The sequence below is a fragment of the Ursus maritimus genome, unplaced genomic scaffold (assembly GCF_017311325.1).
Source record: "Ursus maritimus isolate PB19 unplaced genomic scaffold, ASM1731132v1 scaffold_11, whole genome shotgun sequence".
NCBI lineage: Eukaryota > Metazoa > Chordata > Mammalia > Carnivora > Ursidae > Ursus > Ursus maritimus.
The window spans coordinates 15,006,939-15,026,331 of NW_024423453.1; the positions used below are offsets into that span (position 1 = coordinate 15,006,939).

General features: G+C 38.0%; 1 long non-coding RNA gene across 1 annotated transcript in view; it reads right to left on the reverse strand.

Moving 5' to 3' along the window:
- Positions 1-19,393, reverse strand: part of LOC103661793 — a 209,658-nt gene that overhangs the window by 2,877 nt on the left and 187,388 nt on the right. Inside the window, exon 2 of the long non-coding RNA XR_568268.2 lies at positions 10,044-10,129. This is a non-coding gene — a long non-coding RNA (uncharacterized LOC103661793). The remainder of the gene's footprint in view (positions 1-10,043; positions 10,130-19,393) is intronic.

Sequence of the window (19,393 nt, forward strand, 5' to 3'; positions counted from 1 at the left end):
GCAGGCACAGAATATTATAAGGATGCATACTATAAATATTCTGAACTCTACTAGAGAGCAGAAATTCGGGGCGTCTGGGTGGCACAGTGGTTAAGCATCTGCCTTCGGCTCTGGGCGTGATCCCGGCATTCCGGGATCGAGCCCCACATCAGGCTCCTCTGCTATAAGCCTGCTTCTTCCTCTCCCACTCCCCCTGCTTGTGTTCCCTCTCTCGCTGGCTGTCTCTGTCTCTGTCAAATAAATAAATAAAAAATCTTTAAAAAAAAAAAAAAAAGAAATTCATTTGATTATGAGCAGGAATTTCATTTGATTACATCTAACAAAAGTGATCTTGGGAAGGCCTACAATAAACTAATTTTTGTGAAAACTGCTTATAGCAAAAAAGAAAAAGAGAAACAGACAGAAAGAGACAAAGGGCTTTTTCTAAGTTGAAAGCAAGAAGCTGAACAAGTAAAAGCTAGCTCCACTAATTTGGAAATAAGATCATTTGATTGTATATATTGGGTATTTTTGTATCCATATTAATTACCATGAAAGAAAATTAGAGATACCTTATGCCTTAAAAAAATTGTCCTTAGGGACACCTGGGTGGCTCAATTAGTGAAGTGGCTGCCTTCAGCTCAGGTCATGATCCCAGGGTCCTGGGATCAAGTCCCCCATGGGGCTCCCTGCTTAGCTCCCTCTCCTTCTGCCTGCCTCTCTGCCTAGTTGTGCTCTCTCTCTGTCAAATAAATAAAATCTTTAAAAAAAATTGTCCTTAACAATTCCACACCAAAAAAAGTAAGAATGAACAATTCAGCAAAGTTGTAGGACACAAAATCAATACACAAAAATCAGTTGTGTTATGTTTCTATACACTAGTAATGAACAATCTAAAAAGAAAATTAAGAAACAATAAAAAATTGATTTACAAGATCATCAAGAAGAATAAAATACTTAAGGATATACTCCTCAAGGAACTAACCAAGGAAACTGGAAACTACAAAATGTTGCTGAAAGCAATGAAAGAAGACACAAATAAATAGAAAGACATCCTGTGTTCATGGACTGACTTAATACTGTTATGATGTCAATACTACCCAAATGATTGACAGACACTGAAAACCATACCAAAATTCCTATTTTGTTTTGAGAAATAGAAAAATCCATCCTAGGATTTATATGGAATCTCGAGACCCTATATAGCTGAAACAATCCTGAAAAAGAACAAAATGGGAGGTCTCAGACTTCCTGATTTTAAAATTTAGTACAAAGCTACATTAATCAAAACAGTGTGGTACTTGCATAAAGATGGACGTAGAGACCAATGGGATAGAACAGAGAGCCCAGAAGTAAACTCTCACATATGTGTAACACACAGTTTCAACAAGGATGTCAAGACCATTCAGTGGGGAAACGGAAGTCTTTTCAACAAAATTATTAGTTAAACTGAATATCACATGACAAAGACTGAACTTTTATGCCATACATAAAAATTAACTAAAATGAATCAAAAAAATCAAAAAAACTAAAACTATAGAACTCTTAGAAGAAGACATGGGGGAATCTTCAGAACACTGGATTTGGCAACAATTTCTTGGATATGACACAAAAAGTACAGGTAACAAAAGTAAAAATAAATAAGACTAAAAATTAAAAAACTGGGCATCAGAGGACACAATCAACATAGTGAAAATGCAATGTATGGAATGAGAGGAAATAGTTTCAAATCATATATCTGATAAGTAGTTCATATCCAGAATGTATAAAGAACTCCTACAACTCAACAACAACAAAAAATCAACTTGATTAATAAATGGGCAAAGATTTGAGTGGACATATCTTCAAAGAAGATATACAAATATCCAACAAGCACATAAAAAGATGCTCAACACCGCTAATCATTAGAGAAATCAAATCAAAATCACAATGAGATACCACCTCACACTCATTAGGATGGTTACTATTTTTTTTTAAAAGGAACAAAAACAGGAGATAACAGGTGTTGGCAAGAATGCAAAGAAACTGGAACCCTTGTGCACTATTGGTGTGAATGTAAAATGGTGCAGACACTATAGAAAACAGAATGATAATTTCTCAATAAATTAAAAATAGAATTACCATATGATCCAGAAATTCCACATCTGGATATATACACCAAAGAATTAAAAACAGGGATTCGAAGAGATATTTGTACACCCATGTATATAGTAGTACTTTTCACAATAGCCAAAAGGTGGGGGCGCCTGGGTGGCTCAGTCAGTTAAGTGTCTGCCTTCAACTCAGATCATGATCTCAGGGTCCTGGGATCAAGCCCCGCATGGGGCTCCTTACTCAGCAGGGAGCCTGCTTCTCTCTCTCCCTCTGACTGCCGCTCCCCCTGCTTGTGCTCTCTCTCTCTGTCAAATAAATAAATAAAATCTTTAAACAACAACAACAAAAACAAACAAACAAAACTATAGCTAAAAGACAAAAACAACTCAAGTGTCCATCAATGGAAGAATAAACAAAATGTGGTATATACATGCCATGGAATATTATTCAGCCTTGAAAAAGAAGGAAATTCATGCATGCTACAACATGAGTGAACCTGGAAGACATTATGTTTAGTGAAATAAGCCAGTTACAAGAAGATGAATATTGTAAGGTTCCACTTATCTGAGGTACTTAGAGTAGTCATATTCATAAAGATGGAAGGTAGAATGGTGGCTGCCAGCGGTTAGTGGTAGGAGGGAATGGATTACTGTTGTTTAATGGGTATAGAGTTTCAGTTTTACAAGAAGTAACAAGTTCTGGAGATTGTTTGCACAGCAACATGAATGTATTTAACACTACTGAACTGTACACTTCAAATTGGTTAGGATAGTACATTTTATGTTATTTACATTTGATCACGATTTTTTATTTTATTTATTTTTAAAGATTTATTTATTTGAGAGAGAGAGAGAAAGAGAGTGAGAGCAGTGGGAGGGGCAGAGGGAGAGGGAGAGAGAATCTTAAGCAGACTCCATGCTGAGCATGGAGCCCAACGTGGGACTCAATCTCACGACTCTGAGATCACAACCTGAGCTGAAACCAAGAGTCAGACACTTAATCAACTGAGCTACTCAGGCAGCCCCATAATTTTTTTAAAAAAGGGAAAAAATCACATTAATAACATCTTTTGAACCATATTTTATCATCTTAGAAAAAAATTTCACAACCGTAAGAGGCAAGTGCTTTTATATCCTCATTTTATAAGTGAAAATGGGAGGCAGAGAGAATATTATGAAACTTGCTCAAGGTCACACACTTAAAAACTATTGGTTTGCTTCTCAAAATTCCAGAAAGTCAGACTCTTAAGCCCATACTGCCTTTACTACCAAGCAAAAAGCTGCGAACTTATTAAGACAAAAGAAAAAGAAGAGGGAGGGTATGGAGGCATGAGGCTGGTAATGAGAAAAGCCAAGCGGGTAATTATACCAGCAAATCTAGACTATAGGAAGCTACAGCAAGTGAGCAGAATATTAGCTGTCAGCTTCCTGACAACTAGAGAGTCAGGGCTAAAAGAAAAATATAAAGGAGTATTGTAGTCCTCATTACCTAAATAAGAAAAGAAGCGGATTGGTACGTCAGAAGAGACCAACCTTTTTCTGCCTCTGAACTCGGGGAGGAATTTACCATATTAGTCTTTATATAAGAAACGTTGACATACATAACGCACGGCGTCTTCGGTAGCAGTGGTCATTCTGCACGTAGCCATCTGTAAGAGCAAACTTGACGCAAGCTAATGGCATAATTCAAGTCACCGTCCTACGAAGTGATTTGCATGGAGAGCCAGAATGTAGGTACGCTACTTGCGGGTGGTTTGACTCAATAAGAAAAAGCTTAGGGAATGTGTAACCACTCATGATTCATAAACTACCAGCCCTGAATATCAATCGATTGGTCAGGCTTTAACTGGAGCTATACAGGAAATGGCTCTAAATTGAGATAAATGAGGTAATCTCTGCCGTTGATTGAAAAGAGATCCATGTGCTCTGGATACAATGCATCCATTAATTAGTGAATTCATTATGAAAAGTTAAAGGGCTCAGCTGTTCAAGTGGATCCTTCCAGTTCTGCGTGGAGTCAGCAACAGATCCGTTCGCGTGCAGCACAAGGAGGACTAACTGACAACTAGTGCTGTGGATGAATGACTCTGAAAATCTTTAGGAAATCAAGACAAAGAAACAGTGTAGACTAGACATGGGTAAATTCTCAACTTCCCCCAGAAGAAAAATGGGGATTTTAAACCACAAATTTGAGGCCAGTGAAATTCTAGAGTGACATAATAAAGGTAGGAAGATAATCAGTACAGGATTTTGGTAAAATCAATTTTGTCAAAGTACTTCATATTTTTTTGGTGTTGTTAGTAACAGCAGAACATGGGGTGGGGAGTGACGTATTTATCCATGAATCTCTGCTCTCTTGTTTACTAACTGCAGGAGCCACGTGATTTTCTTAACCGAGCTAAGCCTTAGTTTTCTTGATTATGATCTGGGCATTTTAATACCTACTGAACACTTCTACAGAGACCAGAAAACAAAATAACTCATGTAAATTGTTTAGTACAGCCCCTTAAAAAAAGTGGTTGATAAACATTAGTTATTGCCTTTTTTTTTTTCTGTCAAAATTTAAAAAGTAAGCACAGGTTTGAAGGAATGTTATGAGTTTAAGACTCAAAACCCTCAGGAAATGTTTTCATTTTCATGAAAATCCTCTTTTGTTCCCATCTATAGTCACTGGAGAGTAACTTTTTAGATTTTAGAAACAGGAATGTTTATTTAAGGATTTGACCACTAGTGGAACACAAGAGTAGCTGAATGTTAGAAAGGTCTTAGGGGCCTTCTAGAGAACTTTGACATTTATGTTTTAACCTTCCTAATGTTTAGCTCACTTGTCTATAAGTTATGTTTTAATAAAACTAAGATTAAACACAATATATTAGGGATTGAGCAAGTATGATTCAGTCTAACACATGCAGGAATGTATGTACATAGGAAGTGGAGAGAGGATAAAGGAGTAACAGTGGTTATTTCTGGGTGGTACAAGTACAGGTGTTTTTTAGTTACTTTGTTTTGGTTATAAGTATTTTTAAATTTTTCCTACGATGAATATATATATGTTATATATATTATATAATATTTACATATATTAAATTTTAAAAAGTAGAGCAATCAGGAATGTCAAAATCTAAAATTTTTATAATTAGATGTAAACACACATGGAATGTATTTGTTTAAATTTTCCAGCCACTTGGGTTTAGTGAACAGGAATCATAGGCTTCAGCCATGGGAAAAAGTCAAACACATTTCAGAAATGTTTATTTATTTATTCATCAAATATACATTGTTTCCAAGATATGCTACATGCTATGTTACTCATTAGGAATAAAATGATAAATTGGATACAATGCAATTCTGGGTGACAGAGCATTTTGGTCTTCATATAAAAGAACAGAAGACTAAATTTTGCTGACTCAGGGTTACAGGTACTTTAGAATAATTTGAGGAGCCCGTAACACCACCACTGCCCACACCCTATCTGCAGAGATTCTGATTTAATTAAAGTGATTCAGATGAATCTAATATGCAGCCACAGCCTGAAGAATGGGTATTGGAACTGATGGATAGTGGATATGAGGAGGGAGGTACAGTAGTAAAGGGAGGATGAGCCTGGGGTGGAGGTCGGACAATGATGGGCAAAGACGATGAGGAACAGTGAGTGTGGGGGAAGAAATGATGCCCTACGAAACTGCTGGGTACCTGCTTACAAAGGTGTCCTGCTTGGATGTGGGTTTTTTTGGTTTTTGTTTGAGAGAGAGAGAGAATGCGAGAGCGGGGGGGGGGGGGGGTGGGGGGGGCAGAGAGGATCTTAAGCAGGCTCCACGCTCAGCATGGAGCTCACCTGTGGGGCTTGATCTCGTGACCCTGAGAGATCATGACCTGAGCCGAAATCCAGTTAGACGCTTAACCGAGTCACCCAGGGCTCCCTGGATGTGATTTTTAAACGTTTTACTAAAAAGAACCTGGCCCCATTAATAAAGGGTCCATCTGTGCCAGCCATCCTGAGAGAGGTGGAAACAACTGCTAGAACCCTGCAACAAAGCTCAGTAAAAACAAAATTCCATGTGCATATAAATAATTTATCACAAACCCCATCTCCAGTGGCAAGAAGGCTGCCAAACCTCAGGCTCAAATGGCACCTGGGATGGGTCAGGCTAAAAGAGATCCATAAGCAGAAGCACACCAGAACCCCAGGGGCAGAAAAAGTCACTGGGACAAGTCTCAGCAGCTGGCAGTAAAGCAAAAACCATCTGGGGAGATTGGCAAATATGTTTGGAGGGGCCTGCAAGAGGCCAAGGGCCATGAGTGCAGCCTGTGGGTGTCAGCGAGATCTGGCTGCTGACCAGTCCAGGCTGGGGGCTGGAATTAGGGACTTTGACTTCAGATCCCAGAGGGCTGCAAGGGAATAAGAAAGAGCCATTATCTCAGGTTGGGGCCTGCCTCAGAGGCTGGAACATGCAGGTAAGTGTACAGAACAGAAAAATAGAGACACAGTTCCTAATACTAAGATATAAAGAAAGATGTGATTGCAGAAGTAAGTCAACAGCCTATTTGAGGGCAGATGTAAGGCCAGACTATGATCCATGACTGTGGATATGGCAACTCTGGAGTGACTTTCTGATGCTCCTCCTGGAGGAAAGATTCAGGGCCCCCAACCAGGCTCAGAGGCAGTAGCTGCACTTAAATGGCTCCAGCTGCAGGTCCTCAAGGGCCTCATATCAGCAAGCCTCTGCGGATCATTATAAGGCAGAGTGGAGGTGGGTTGCAGGGAGAAGGAGTCAATGGGAGCTTCCCCCTTCTTGCTGGGGCCTAAGGCTGGGAGAACACCTCTCTCCCTCCTGCTACTATACACCAGGGGAAGGTAAGTTCTCCTCTCTGGGTCTTGTGGGTCCATGAGCAGTTTGTTTCTGTGCTGCACATGGGTGTTCAGAAAGCTGAAAAGAGGTAATCCAGGAATGTTGGAGAGACAACTCTCATGGCTTAAGAATGCCCCACAACACACAAGAGAGTTACTGGGGAACACTCCTCACGTTCTGTGACAGTGGGACTCCAGTGAGAGCAAGAGGTTCATTTATTTCTTTAGAAGAGGGGGAGAATCACTTGTTTGTGTAAGAGCATGAAAGCAGGACAACTATGTGAATGAGATTTCCATAGCAATGCACGTTGCCAATATCAATAAATGACTTTAAAGTCCCTGGTACGTGATATAGGGTTTAATTTCAGTTACATAAACACTGGGAAAAGAGCTTTGTTCTGAGAGTAGAACAATAAAAAATAGATTGAGCGATTACTAATAAGACTGGCATTGATGAAGGAAGTTGTCATTGCTATCAATGTGTTTCTGTAAAAAGCACTCCGAAGTGTGCCTATGTGTGCCTGCTGCTGCCGCTGTACTCTATTTAAAAATATAAAAATAGGCAGAATAGGGCGCCTGGGGGGCTCAGTTGGTTAAGCAACTGCCTTTGGCTCAGGTCATGATCCTGGAGTCCCAGGATCGAGTCCTGCTTCTGGCTCCCTGCTCTGCGGGGAGTCTGCTTCTCTCTCTGACCCTCCCCCCTCTCATGCTCTCTCTCTTTCTCTGAAATAAATAAATAAAATCTTAAAAAAAAAATAGGCAGAATAACATAAGGGTTAAGAGCCAAATTGACAGAGCAAAAATCATTATTACTCTGCCACTTACAACGTGGGTGAGCTTGAACCAATCATTCAATTTCTGGCCCTTTCCATCAACTAACACAGAGGTAACAATATTATAGGGTCATAGTGAGAATTTTGTATTCATAAAATGCTTACAGCGGTGCCTAGTGTGTAGCAGGTATAATATACCAAGTGTTCTCTATTATGGTAAGTGTTATTAAACAATATTTTTTAAAAATCTCCCTGTAAATCAGTAGTTCCCAAGCTCAGCTACACATTGGAATCTCCTGGGGGACTTCGAAATGTAGGACACCTGCATCCCAACCCCTGCAATACTGCTGTAAGTGATTTAGAGGCAGGGTGGGTCTTAGTGTAGAAGGTCCCTAGATGTTTCTAATGGCTAGTCAAGTTTGAAGAACCACTAATCTACAGAACTCCCCTGCTTTAAGTAATGAGGGTTGTGTTTAATTAAATCATTCTTATAGTAAATGAGTCTAATCTATTCACAAATAACAGTTAATCAAACTGCAGATATAGAACCAAATGGAAAGTATCAGCTTTGTGGCCCAAATCTGGAATGTGATAGCATTGGGTCCATAATACTTGTTTTATAGATTCTCATACTATGAGAATGACCATAAAAACCATGCAAAGCAATAAGTTGTCAAATTGCAAGGAGTTGCAAGGGGTTCATTGAACCAGGGGAGCCACAAAGGGGAAAAGTCCTCTCTCGTGTGTGTGTGTGTGTGTGTGTGTGTGTGTGTGTGTGTGTGTATGTGTACTCATACAAAGACTATACGTAAGGACTATACTCTGAAGCCTTTATTATTCCCGTGGGTTGTTTTAGGATGAGGGTAATACCTACTTGCTGGTGATCCCATGATAGTGTAATCGTAATATAGCCCACATGCTATCGATTTAAACAGAAATTCTCCCCTAAGGCCACTTCTGAGGCACTTCTACAAAAATAGTTACTCACGCTACATGTTCCAGGAAATGTCAGCATGTCATGGAATGGGAAATCAGTTTCTATCTCGGTCTGAATAGCAAATGGTTCTTTTGGCCAAAGGGAGATGGAGGTGCTTTTGTCACCCATTAGCACAGCAGAACCTGATGACTGCAGAACAACCGAGCCATGAATAGCATGTGGTTATGGGGTGCTCAGGTTAGAGGCTTAGGAAGCTGCAGAATTCCTGAGGTTGGCCAGCAAAGCAGCCAGCCGAAATTTTGTGCAGTGTTTTGGAAAGAAGAAACGCTTTCCGAAGAAATTGATTGCATGCTTCTTAAAGACTGAATCTGGAACAGAAAGCCAAGAAGTTCTCTGATTTGTATTAGGAGCTCTGAAGCGCATAGGACAGGCCCTAACAGAAGAGCTCTTCAGCCTCATTGGTCAAAGCCTTTAGTGAGGTTCCTTAGTGAGGTGGCGGAGGCCCCCACACCTACTGGGTAACCTGCTTGTATGTCATGTGTATGATTAAATGTGTAATTCCCACCACAGAACATATCTACACTCAGTCTTGGCAAATCCAGGTGAGGCAGCACAGCACGCCTGATCAGACTTCCTAGACCCTGACTCTGCTGTGTACCCTCTGGGGAAACATGGGCAGCGTCTGCATCTGTAAAAGAAACTATAAAAGTACCTTTTCTCTTATGAAAATCAAATTTGTATTTATAAGACGCCTACAAAAATGCCTTCACACTGCTATAAATGCTTGCTTCTTAAATAAGTGAATCTTCAGCCAGCCTCAAATTAGAAATTCCTTTCTGAGTTTATGTTTAGACACCGGAACCAGGAACATCCTATCTGACCATTAAAGTCCCAACTTTGGCATTCAGAAGTAGAAAAAATAGGGAGCGTTTCCTTCAGAAACCTGTTTTGCCAGGATTATTTCTACCTGAATTTGGACGTGTTACAATGGCCACTCAGAGGGTATTGGCTTGTAAGTGAAGTAATTTAAGAATCTGAGGGCATAATTTGCTTATTACTCTCCAATCAGGAAATCGGCTATAAAATAAACTTCCTTGAGTTTCCAGGATACCATACGGCACCTGTGATTCATGTAATTCTTCCTCCAAACTCTATTCAGTGTTTGTTTGTCTGGCTGGTTTGCTAGTTTACTTGTCTGGTTTTTGTGTTTATTGTTCAGCTTTTTTACCATCTGGGAAAGAGACGTGAAATTGCAGAAGGCTATGCTGCTCAGAGTTTTCTGGGGTTGGGAATGCTCTGGGCAGAGACTGTTCTTTCAGTTACGGGTCTTGACCAGTGTCCTCCACCAAGAAATATAAATTGTGACCGGGACCACATAATCCCATGGGTCTAGAATTTCTAGATCAACATACCAGTCTTTGAAGTGTTCTGGGTTCAGGCCAGTGAATCTCCCAAGATGAATACAAATCAGAAAAATTCAAGTTTCTTGATGTCCAATCTGGAAAGTCAAGGCATGGCCAGGTTTAGTAAAAGGCGAAAGATTTATGCGATCTGAAGAGAAACCAGAGTATATGGCCAGGTTTAGATCCTTAAGAAACCCTTCATGCATTCATGCACCTACATCCACATTCACCCACAAAATTACCCGACTTTTGACCTCCTTTGTGATAAAAAGTAATCAGGCAAGCACAGGGGAAAATGAAGGTATCTTAAATTCTAATACAATAAAGTGTATTCTTGCTATTCCTGTTACCAGTTCTAGAAGTTTTCTTAGCATTCAGTGTCCAGTCCTCCACACTGGAGACCTCCAGTCACTAAGGATTCCAACGAGGTCCCTTTGTGGCTGACAATCCTAAGAGCTCTGTGTATCTACTCTGTCTCCTCTCAACTTTCTCTTCTCTTTCCAGTTACCCACCTAAGACTGGTCCTTCATAGTGACCCCAACTTGCTGTCTGTTGTCCTGAGTGCTAGCAGAATCAGCCCAGATGGTTCTAATCCACATGGGATTCTTGGAGAGAGTGGGAAAGGCAGGATCAGGCCCTAAGACCTAAACAGATTCTGTTCCCTAGCCTCCTCCCTGCCCCTAAAAGATCTCCCTGCAGGCAAAGAAGATAACCAGATGTATCAGATTGAACTTCTTTAATTTCTGTCTAAATTAGTTTATGGTTGAAGTTGATTCTGAACACATAGTACATTTCTAATTTGAGAAGATAATTTTGAGTAATTTCATGAGCATGAGGCAAATAAAGACTGTATAGAAACTAGAGCATTTTCAAACATTTCCAGTGTTTTCTTTATTTCTAAGCAACCACAGAGAGCCTACTTCTGCTGGCCTTGAAGGATGCCTGAAAAAATCAAGGAAACTTTAGAGCCCAGCAAAGCAGGAACACCCAGTTCTACATATTTCATGTCTTGATCCTGCATACTCCTTTGAAGTTCCTTCTGCAGACAGATGCTTCCAACTTAACTGATTTTAAAGAGTACCTGTGGTGAGTTTTTAGCCTCCACATTTCTTACTTTCATTTACAAGTCATCTGGACTTTAAATTTCTTTAGTAGAAAATTCCCATAGTCTTAAGACAAAATGACCTGTCTGAGCCAGCCAGTCTCGTGGGCAATGGACACTACTAATAAATGGTATACACAGCATTTACATGGTCTGGTGAATAAGACCTGCCTTTAGCAGAACAACCAAACTGCTTTGTAAGAAACAAAATGTCAGGACCTAAAATTTACTTCTACCATGACTATGTAGCCATAATAGGAATGTTCTCTTCAGTGTATCCATTTTGATATACATGCTGTCCCCGACTTAGATTGGTCCAACTTAAAATTTTCCAATGTTATGATGGTACAAAAGCAATATGCTTTCGGTAGAAACTGTAATTTTGAATCTTGATCTATTCCTGGACTAGTGATATGCAGTATAATATTCTCTTGTGATGCTGGGTGGGAGCAGCAAGAGATGGCTCCCAGTCAGCCACACAATCGTGAGGGTAAACAACTGATAAAATTATTCTATTTATCACTTCTACTCCAATGTTCAAGAAATTACATTAGATATACAACACTTAATTATAAGATAAGCTTTTTTTGTTAGATGATTTTGCCCAACTGTAGGCTAGTGTAAGTGTTCTGAGCATGTTTAAGGTAGACTAAGGGTACGCTACGATGTTTGGTTCATTAGGTGTATTAAATGCAGTTTCAACTTCCAAGATTTTCAACTTAAAATGGGTTTATCAGGACATAAGATCTGTAGCTGATCTGAAGGAACAAAGTAATTTTATGTCCTGTTCAGAGCCCATATGGCTTGAATGGCTTCTCATTCCATCATATTCTGGGGAAAAAGAACTATTGCTGGTAGAATCCTAATGTCACACTATTCTGCACCTCTCTTAGAAGCAATTTATGTTTCTGTTGAGTGACCACATTCATTCCTAAACCTAATTCTAAACTTTTAACTGACCATGTAATAAAACCATGCCTTGAAATAGTACTGGAGGTAACAGTAGAGAAAAAAGTTTTAAATTTTAAAACCAATTTTTCTGAAAAATGACAGAACATTTATCTTCTTATTACAGAAGCTTCACCTACATCCCAAGAATGAAGAATATATTGAAGACAACTGAAAACTCTAAATTTTTGTTCTGTTGGTAGAATTGTCATCTGCAGTTCTAGATATTATCTTTGCTTAAATGCATTTTTTTCTCTAAGAATTTGTAGAAAATTTTCTTAAGGGTGTGTGGTAAAACATAATTTCTCAGTGAGCAATGTGCGAAATTCCCATGCTCATGGATTGGAAGAATTAATATTAAAATGTCTATACTATCCAAAGCAATCTATAGATTCAATGAAATCCCTATCAAATACCAATAGCATTTTTCACAAAACTAGAACAAATCTAAAATTTGTGTGGAACCACAAAAGACTCCAACTAGCCTAAACAATCTTGAACAAGAAGAACAAAGCTGGAGGTATCACAATTCCAGTATTCAAAATACACTACAAAGCTGTAGTAATCAAAACAGTACGGTACTGGCACAAAAATAGACACATAGATCAACAGAACAGAATAGAAAGCACAGAAATAAACCCAAGCTTATATGGTCAATCTAGGACCTAGGAAAGAATGTACAATGGGGAAAAGACAGTCTCTTCAATAAACGGTGCTGGGAAAACTGGACAGCTACATGCAAAAGAATGAAAGTCGACCACTTTCTCGTACCATATGCAAAAGTACCATATGCAAAAGTAAATAAAGACCCAAATGTGAGACCTGAAACCATAAAACTCCTAGAAGAGAACATGGGCAATTTCTTGGACATTGGCCATAGAAACATTTTTCTGGATATGTCTCTTGAGGAGAGGGAAATCAAAAATAAACTATTGGGACTACATCAAAATAAAAAGTTTTTGTGTAAGTTTTAATTCTGAAGTTTGTTAAATGTAACTTTGAACATTGAAGTAAAAGAACAAAAGCTTTCTCATAATGACACTTTCCTTAAGAATTGTATTTATTTGAATTTAAGTATCTCGGCACTGTCAAGGAGCAAAAAGATGCTATTCTTTGCAAAAGTAAAAAGTTTCCCATATGTAATGATTCCTTGTCATTTGCCTACAAATGTTCTAACTGGTTGATTTTTTTTTTAAACTTCTTCCTAAAAATGGAGGAATTCTAACAAAAGGCTAAGTGTCTGGAATGTGTAGAAAAGGCAGGAAAAAGTAATTGTGTAGAGCTGTGCTTCTTGACGTTTTATATCCTGGCTCACATTGAAAATGTTTATATTAAGACAAATGGGTAAACTGGGATTTCATGGCATAGATTGGAGCTTGATGAAAATAATTACATTTTCTTTATACTATATGATTAAAATTTAGAGACCTATTTAGAAAAACCTTCAATTCCAAGAAATAAAAGACTTCCCTCATGCACTATTTTGGTACTTATTATTTTAACTCTTAGCTCATCAATTTGGGATTAATCTATAGTGCGGGGGATAGATCTGAGCTTTTCTCTTCCCAACAGCTACTTGTTTCAACATCAATAATTAAAAAGCCCATCTTTATCAAGTACTAAATCCTCATATGCACCTGGGTCTGTTTCTGGACTTTCGTCTTCTACTCCAGTGGTCTGTGTGTGTGTGTGCCAATGCTCACTGCTTTGAAGTGGCTTTATGGCTTGGTACCGAATGGAACTAGGCAACCCTTATATACTACTAGATCTTCTTTTTCAGGTTTTCCATGTGATGTTTAAATCAACTTTTCTCTTTATTTCCCCTTTTGTTTATAGTAATATAAAAGTCAAGATTCTTACATCAATTATCTCAAATGAGACTATGCAAAGCAATTTACAGTGTATACAACAATCATTCCCCCCCTCAGTTTTGCTGCTTTATACAACTATGTGATTGACAGAAAATTGAATGGCATGTGCCTGGTTGGAAATTTCACCTTTTTACCAAAAAAAAAAAAAAAATACAACTAAACAGAAAAACCAGCAGCAAATATGCAGGATGGTGGTTATTTTGCATCTGCAAGTCAATTTACAAACTAGTTATTTAGGAGCTGCATGGGATTGGAAATTTTAGCTGTTCAATTTTATCCAACTGCCCCACAGAAAGCACAAATCGAGTCCCAACACTGTAAACTCTGAAGGGTTGAGCTAGTGGACACCATTTGTTATCTGTAGTGGATTCAACTGTTGAGCCTGAAAACATAGGCTTTTTCTCTTAACAGAAATAAATCTCTTTAGGGCTTTTCCTCTAATTTTTGCTAGACTGGGTTCCAGAAAAATAGCAAAGACTCCCAGAAGTGAAGTTTACAGTGTGACAACTGCAAGGTATTCTGTTGCATTATACAAAATTTTTGCTAATGGCATGGGCTAAAGACATTTGCTAAATGGCACTGAAGAAAATCCTGACCCATGGGGCACTACTCAGTCCAAATGTTTCTGACCAAAATAAATTATACAACAGTATTTATAGGCTCAATTTTAAGAGATGGCTGACATTAATACTGTACATATTTTACATCAAATACATAGCCCAAGAGTTTATAAAATAAGTTCATGCATTGCCTCTAAGAATATCATGTGCAAGATGACCACCCACCCCCTGCCATCAGTACTTGGGACAGCATTTCAGTCTGGATGCAGTCTTACGTACAAAAACCAGCTTCTCTGCTGTGTTAAGTAGATAATTTAAAGAAACTCCAGAGATTACCAAGGGAAAAAACATCCCATCAAGAAACACATCGATACCTGGATACCTTGTCTGAAACTCCTGGACTTTCCCAACTAAGTCAGAAATGAGGTGGGAGGGGAAAAAACCTTTGAATAAGATGTGAGGTGGGGGACAAGTGAAAGATTGTCCTTTATGTAGATGTTAGCCTTGTGAGTAATGTAACTGGTGAGTATAGAGTAGAAAATTAGTTGTACATTTCTTCTACAAATTAACCTTTAAAAATACAATTGTTGCTGGAAATAGAGTGCGGTTACATTTAAGGGAAATTGGTTTCTCTGTTTTGAAAAAGATCTTGTGCCATAAATGCAACCGAACTAACTATAAACATTAGTTCACAATGTAGTCAAAGGAATGAGTAAATTAGAAAAACTTATAACCAATGACCTTTTGTTTTAAATTATGTGGTATGATCAAACAACCAGAATTTTTACATTTTTCTTTGTACACAGTTTATGTATTCTAGATGGGTTTTTAAAAATATTTTTTTGTTTTTATATTTTATTCCAGTATGATTAGCATACAGTGTTATATTAGTTTCAGGTGTACAATAGAGTGATTCAACATTACTCAGTGCTCGTCAAAATATGTGCACTCTTAATCTTCTTCACCTATTTCACCCATCCCCTCACCCACCTCCCATCTGGCAACCATCAGTTCTCTACAGTTAAGCATCTGGGTTTTTTTTTTTTTTCTCTTTTTCCATTGTTCATTTGCTTTGTTTCTTAAATTCCTTATATGAGTGAAATCATATGGTATTTGTCTTTCTCTAACTTATGTCACTTAGAATTATACATTCTAGCTCTCTCCATGTTGTTACAAATGGAAAGATTTCATTTATTTCTATGGCTGAGTAATACACACACACACGCACACCACTTCTTTATCCATTCATCTATTGATGGCCATTTGGGCTGTTTCCATAATTTGGCTATTGTACCTGTGTTTCAATGAACACAGAGGTACATACATCTTTTCACATTAGTATTTTTGTATTTTTTGAGTAAATTCCTAATACTGGAATTTCTGGATCATATGGTAGTTCTATTTTTCCATCTTTTTGAGGAACCTCCATACCGTTTTTCGTAGTAGCTGCACCAATTTGCTTTCCTACTAGCAGCGCACAAGGGTTCCTTTTTCTCCACAACTTTGCCAACACTTCTGGTTCCCTGTGATTTTTGTTTCGTTTTGTTTGTTTTGTTTTTAACCATGATGGTTAGTGATGTTGCACATCTTTACATGTCTGTTTGCCATCTGTTGTCTTCTTTGGAGAAACATCTGTTCATGGCCGCTGCCCATTTTTAAATTGGATTATTCATTTTCCTGGTGTTGCATTGTGTAAATTCTGAATATATTTTGGATACTGACCCTGTATCAGACAGGTCATTTGCAGATATCTGGACTCTCTCTTCTGTTGCATTGATCTATGTGTGTATTTTTATGCCAACATCGTACTGTTTTTATTACTACAACCTTGTAGTATAACTTCAAATCTGGAATTGTGATACCTGCAGCTTTGTACTTCTATTTCAAGATTTTATTTATTTATTTTTTGCTACTTGGGGTCTAGGATTATTTGTTCTAGTTCTATGAAAAATGACATTGGTATTTTGATAGGGATTGCACTGAATCTGTAGATTGCTTTAGGTGGTATGGACATTTTAACAATATTCTTTCAATTCATGAACATGGAATATCTTTCAAATAAAGCCTCTGTGTTGTATTCAGTTTCTTTCATTAATGATTTATAGTTTTTGGAGTACATGTCTTTCACCTCCTTGGTTAAGTTTATTTTTAGGCATTTCATTCTATTTGGTGCAATTATAAATGGGATTATTTTCTTTTTCTGCTGCTTCATTATTACTGTACAGAAATTTAAATTTTTGTATTAATTTTTGTATTCTCTAAACTTACTGAATTCATTTATCATTTTTAGGACTTTTTTGGTGGAGTCTTTAGGGTTTTCTATATATAAATATAGTATCATGTCCTCTGCAAATAGGTAAAGTTTTACTTCTTCTTTACCAATGTGGATGCCTTTCTTTATTTTTCATTGTTGTTGTTTGATTGCTGTGGCTGGACTTTCAGTATTATGTTGAATCAAAGTGGTAAGAGTGCACATCCTTGTCTTGTTTCTGACCGTAGGGGAAAAGCTCCAGTTTTTCACTATGGAGTATGTATGGTGTTTGCTGTGGGTTATTCATATATGGTCTTTATTGTGTTGGGGCATGTTCCTTCTAAACCTACTTTGTTGATGGCTTTTATCATGAATGGGTATTATACTTTGTCAAATGCTTTTCTTGTGTTCACTGAAATCATATGGGTTTTATCCTTTCTCTTGTTGATGTAATGTATCAAGTTGATTTGGGGTCACTCCTTACATCCTTTTATTTTGTGAGTCCATTGACTAATTTTTATAGATATGCTTAATTTTACTACTTTTTGCTTCCTACTTTTTTTTTTAAATGCATGTCTATGGTCTTTTCTTCCCACTTAGTCTCCTTTAACTTGTCTTGTAAGGCTGCTTTAGTGGTCTTGAGCTCTTCAACTTTTGTTGGGAAACTCTTTATCTCTCATTCTATTCTGAATGATAGCTTTGCTGGATAGAGTATTCTCGGCTGCAGACTTTTTCCTTTCAGTTCTTTGAATATAGCATGCCACTCTCTTCTGGTCTGCAAAGTTTCTGCTGAAAACTCAGCTTATGGTCTTGTGGGGTTTCCCTTGTATATAACTGTTTTCTTCTCTTTTAAATTCTGTCTTTATCACTACTCTTTGCCATGTTCATTGCTATATGTCTTGGTATAGGCCTTCTTGGGTCTCCCCTAAGCTGTAGACTCATCTCATGCAGCATATCCAATTTCTTAGGGATGCTATACCAAATTACCACAAACTTGATGTCTTAAAACAAAAATTGTATTATTGGTCTAGTGGCCTCAAATCTGAAATCAACATGTATTATTAGGACTCTGTGTCCTCCAAAGGCCATAAGGGAGAAAACTTCCTTGTCTCTTCTAGCTTCTGGTGACTCCAAGCCCTCCTAGGCTTGTGGCCATGTAACTGAAATCTTTGCTTTCATCATCACGGTCGTTGTTTGTTGTTTTTTTTTTTGTTTGTTTGTTTCTGTGTATGTATCTTCTCTTCTGTCTGTTATAAGGATACTGGCATTGGACTTAGGGTGTACCTGGATAATCCATAATGATCTCATCTAGAGATCTTTAATTATATCTGCAAAGGCCCTCTTCTTTTTTCCCCCAAATAGGGTCGTATTCCCAGGTTCCAGGGGTTAGGGTGTAGACATATTTTTTGAGGAACCACCATTTACCCCACTACACAGCTCATCTATGTACTCTACATTCAAATATATCCCAAATCCAACTTTTTACACCATCTTCACAGCTTCCAGTCCAAGCCACCATAATTTCTTGTCTAGACTCTGAACACACCTTTCTTAACTAGTCTCCAGTCTTCCACTTTTCCATAATCTATTCTTTCTACACAACAACCAAAGTGGTTTTTAAAATATAAGTAGTATTATATCTTTTCCCTCTTCAAATTTCTCCAGTACTATCCCATCATACCTAAAAAACAAAACAAAACAAAACAAAAAACCCTCCTTACCAAAGGCCTCCAAGGCCCTACAGGGTCTAGCCCTGCACACCCCTTCAAGTTCATCTCTTACCACAAGTCTCTTTGATCACTCAGCTTCAGCCACAGTGCTTTCTTGCTCCTCTTTGACTACACCAAGTCAAGCAAGAAGCATGTTTCCTCCAAATCTCTACCATGTTCTCTCCTTTACTTCTTAAGTTGCTGTTCACATAGTATGTCTGTCTGTCCTCTCTTTTAATATATTTTACATTATATCTCCAGGACTTATACTGGAAGTTTGTACCTTCTGACCACCTTCACCCGTTTTGTGCCCCACCCCGAACTCTGGACCCTGCCTCTGGCAACCACCAATCTGTTCTCTGTATCGAGGAGTTTAGTAGGCTTTTGTTTCTCTCTTTGTATCTTTTTAGATTCCACATGTAAATGAGATTGTATGATATTCATCTTTCTCAACTTATTTAGCATAATGCCCTTAAGGTCCATCCATATTATCACAAATAACAGATTTTTAAATTTTTTTCATGGCTAAATTGTGTGTGTGTGTATGTGTGTATTGTGTGTGTGCATGTACCACATTTTCTTTATCCATTTGTCTATTGATGGACACCTAGGTTTCCTTCTTGGCTATCATGACTGATGCTTCAATGAACATGGAAGCATGCATATCTTTTCAAGAGTGACTTTGTTTTGTTTGGATAAATATTCAGAAGTAGAATTGCTGGATCATGTGGTAGCTCTATTTTTTTTTTAATATTTGGAGAAATCTCCATACTTTTTTCCACAGTGGCTATACCAGTTTATATTCCTACCAGCAGTGTACAACAGTTCCCTTTTCTCCACATCTGCACCAACACTGGTTATTTCTTTTTGATGATAACCATTTTAAGCAGTATAAGGTAATACCTCATTGTGGCTTTA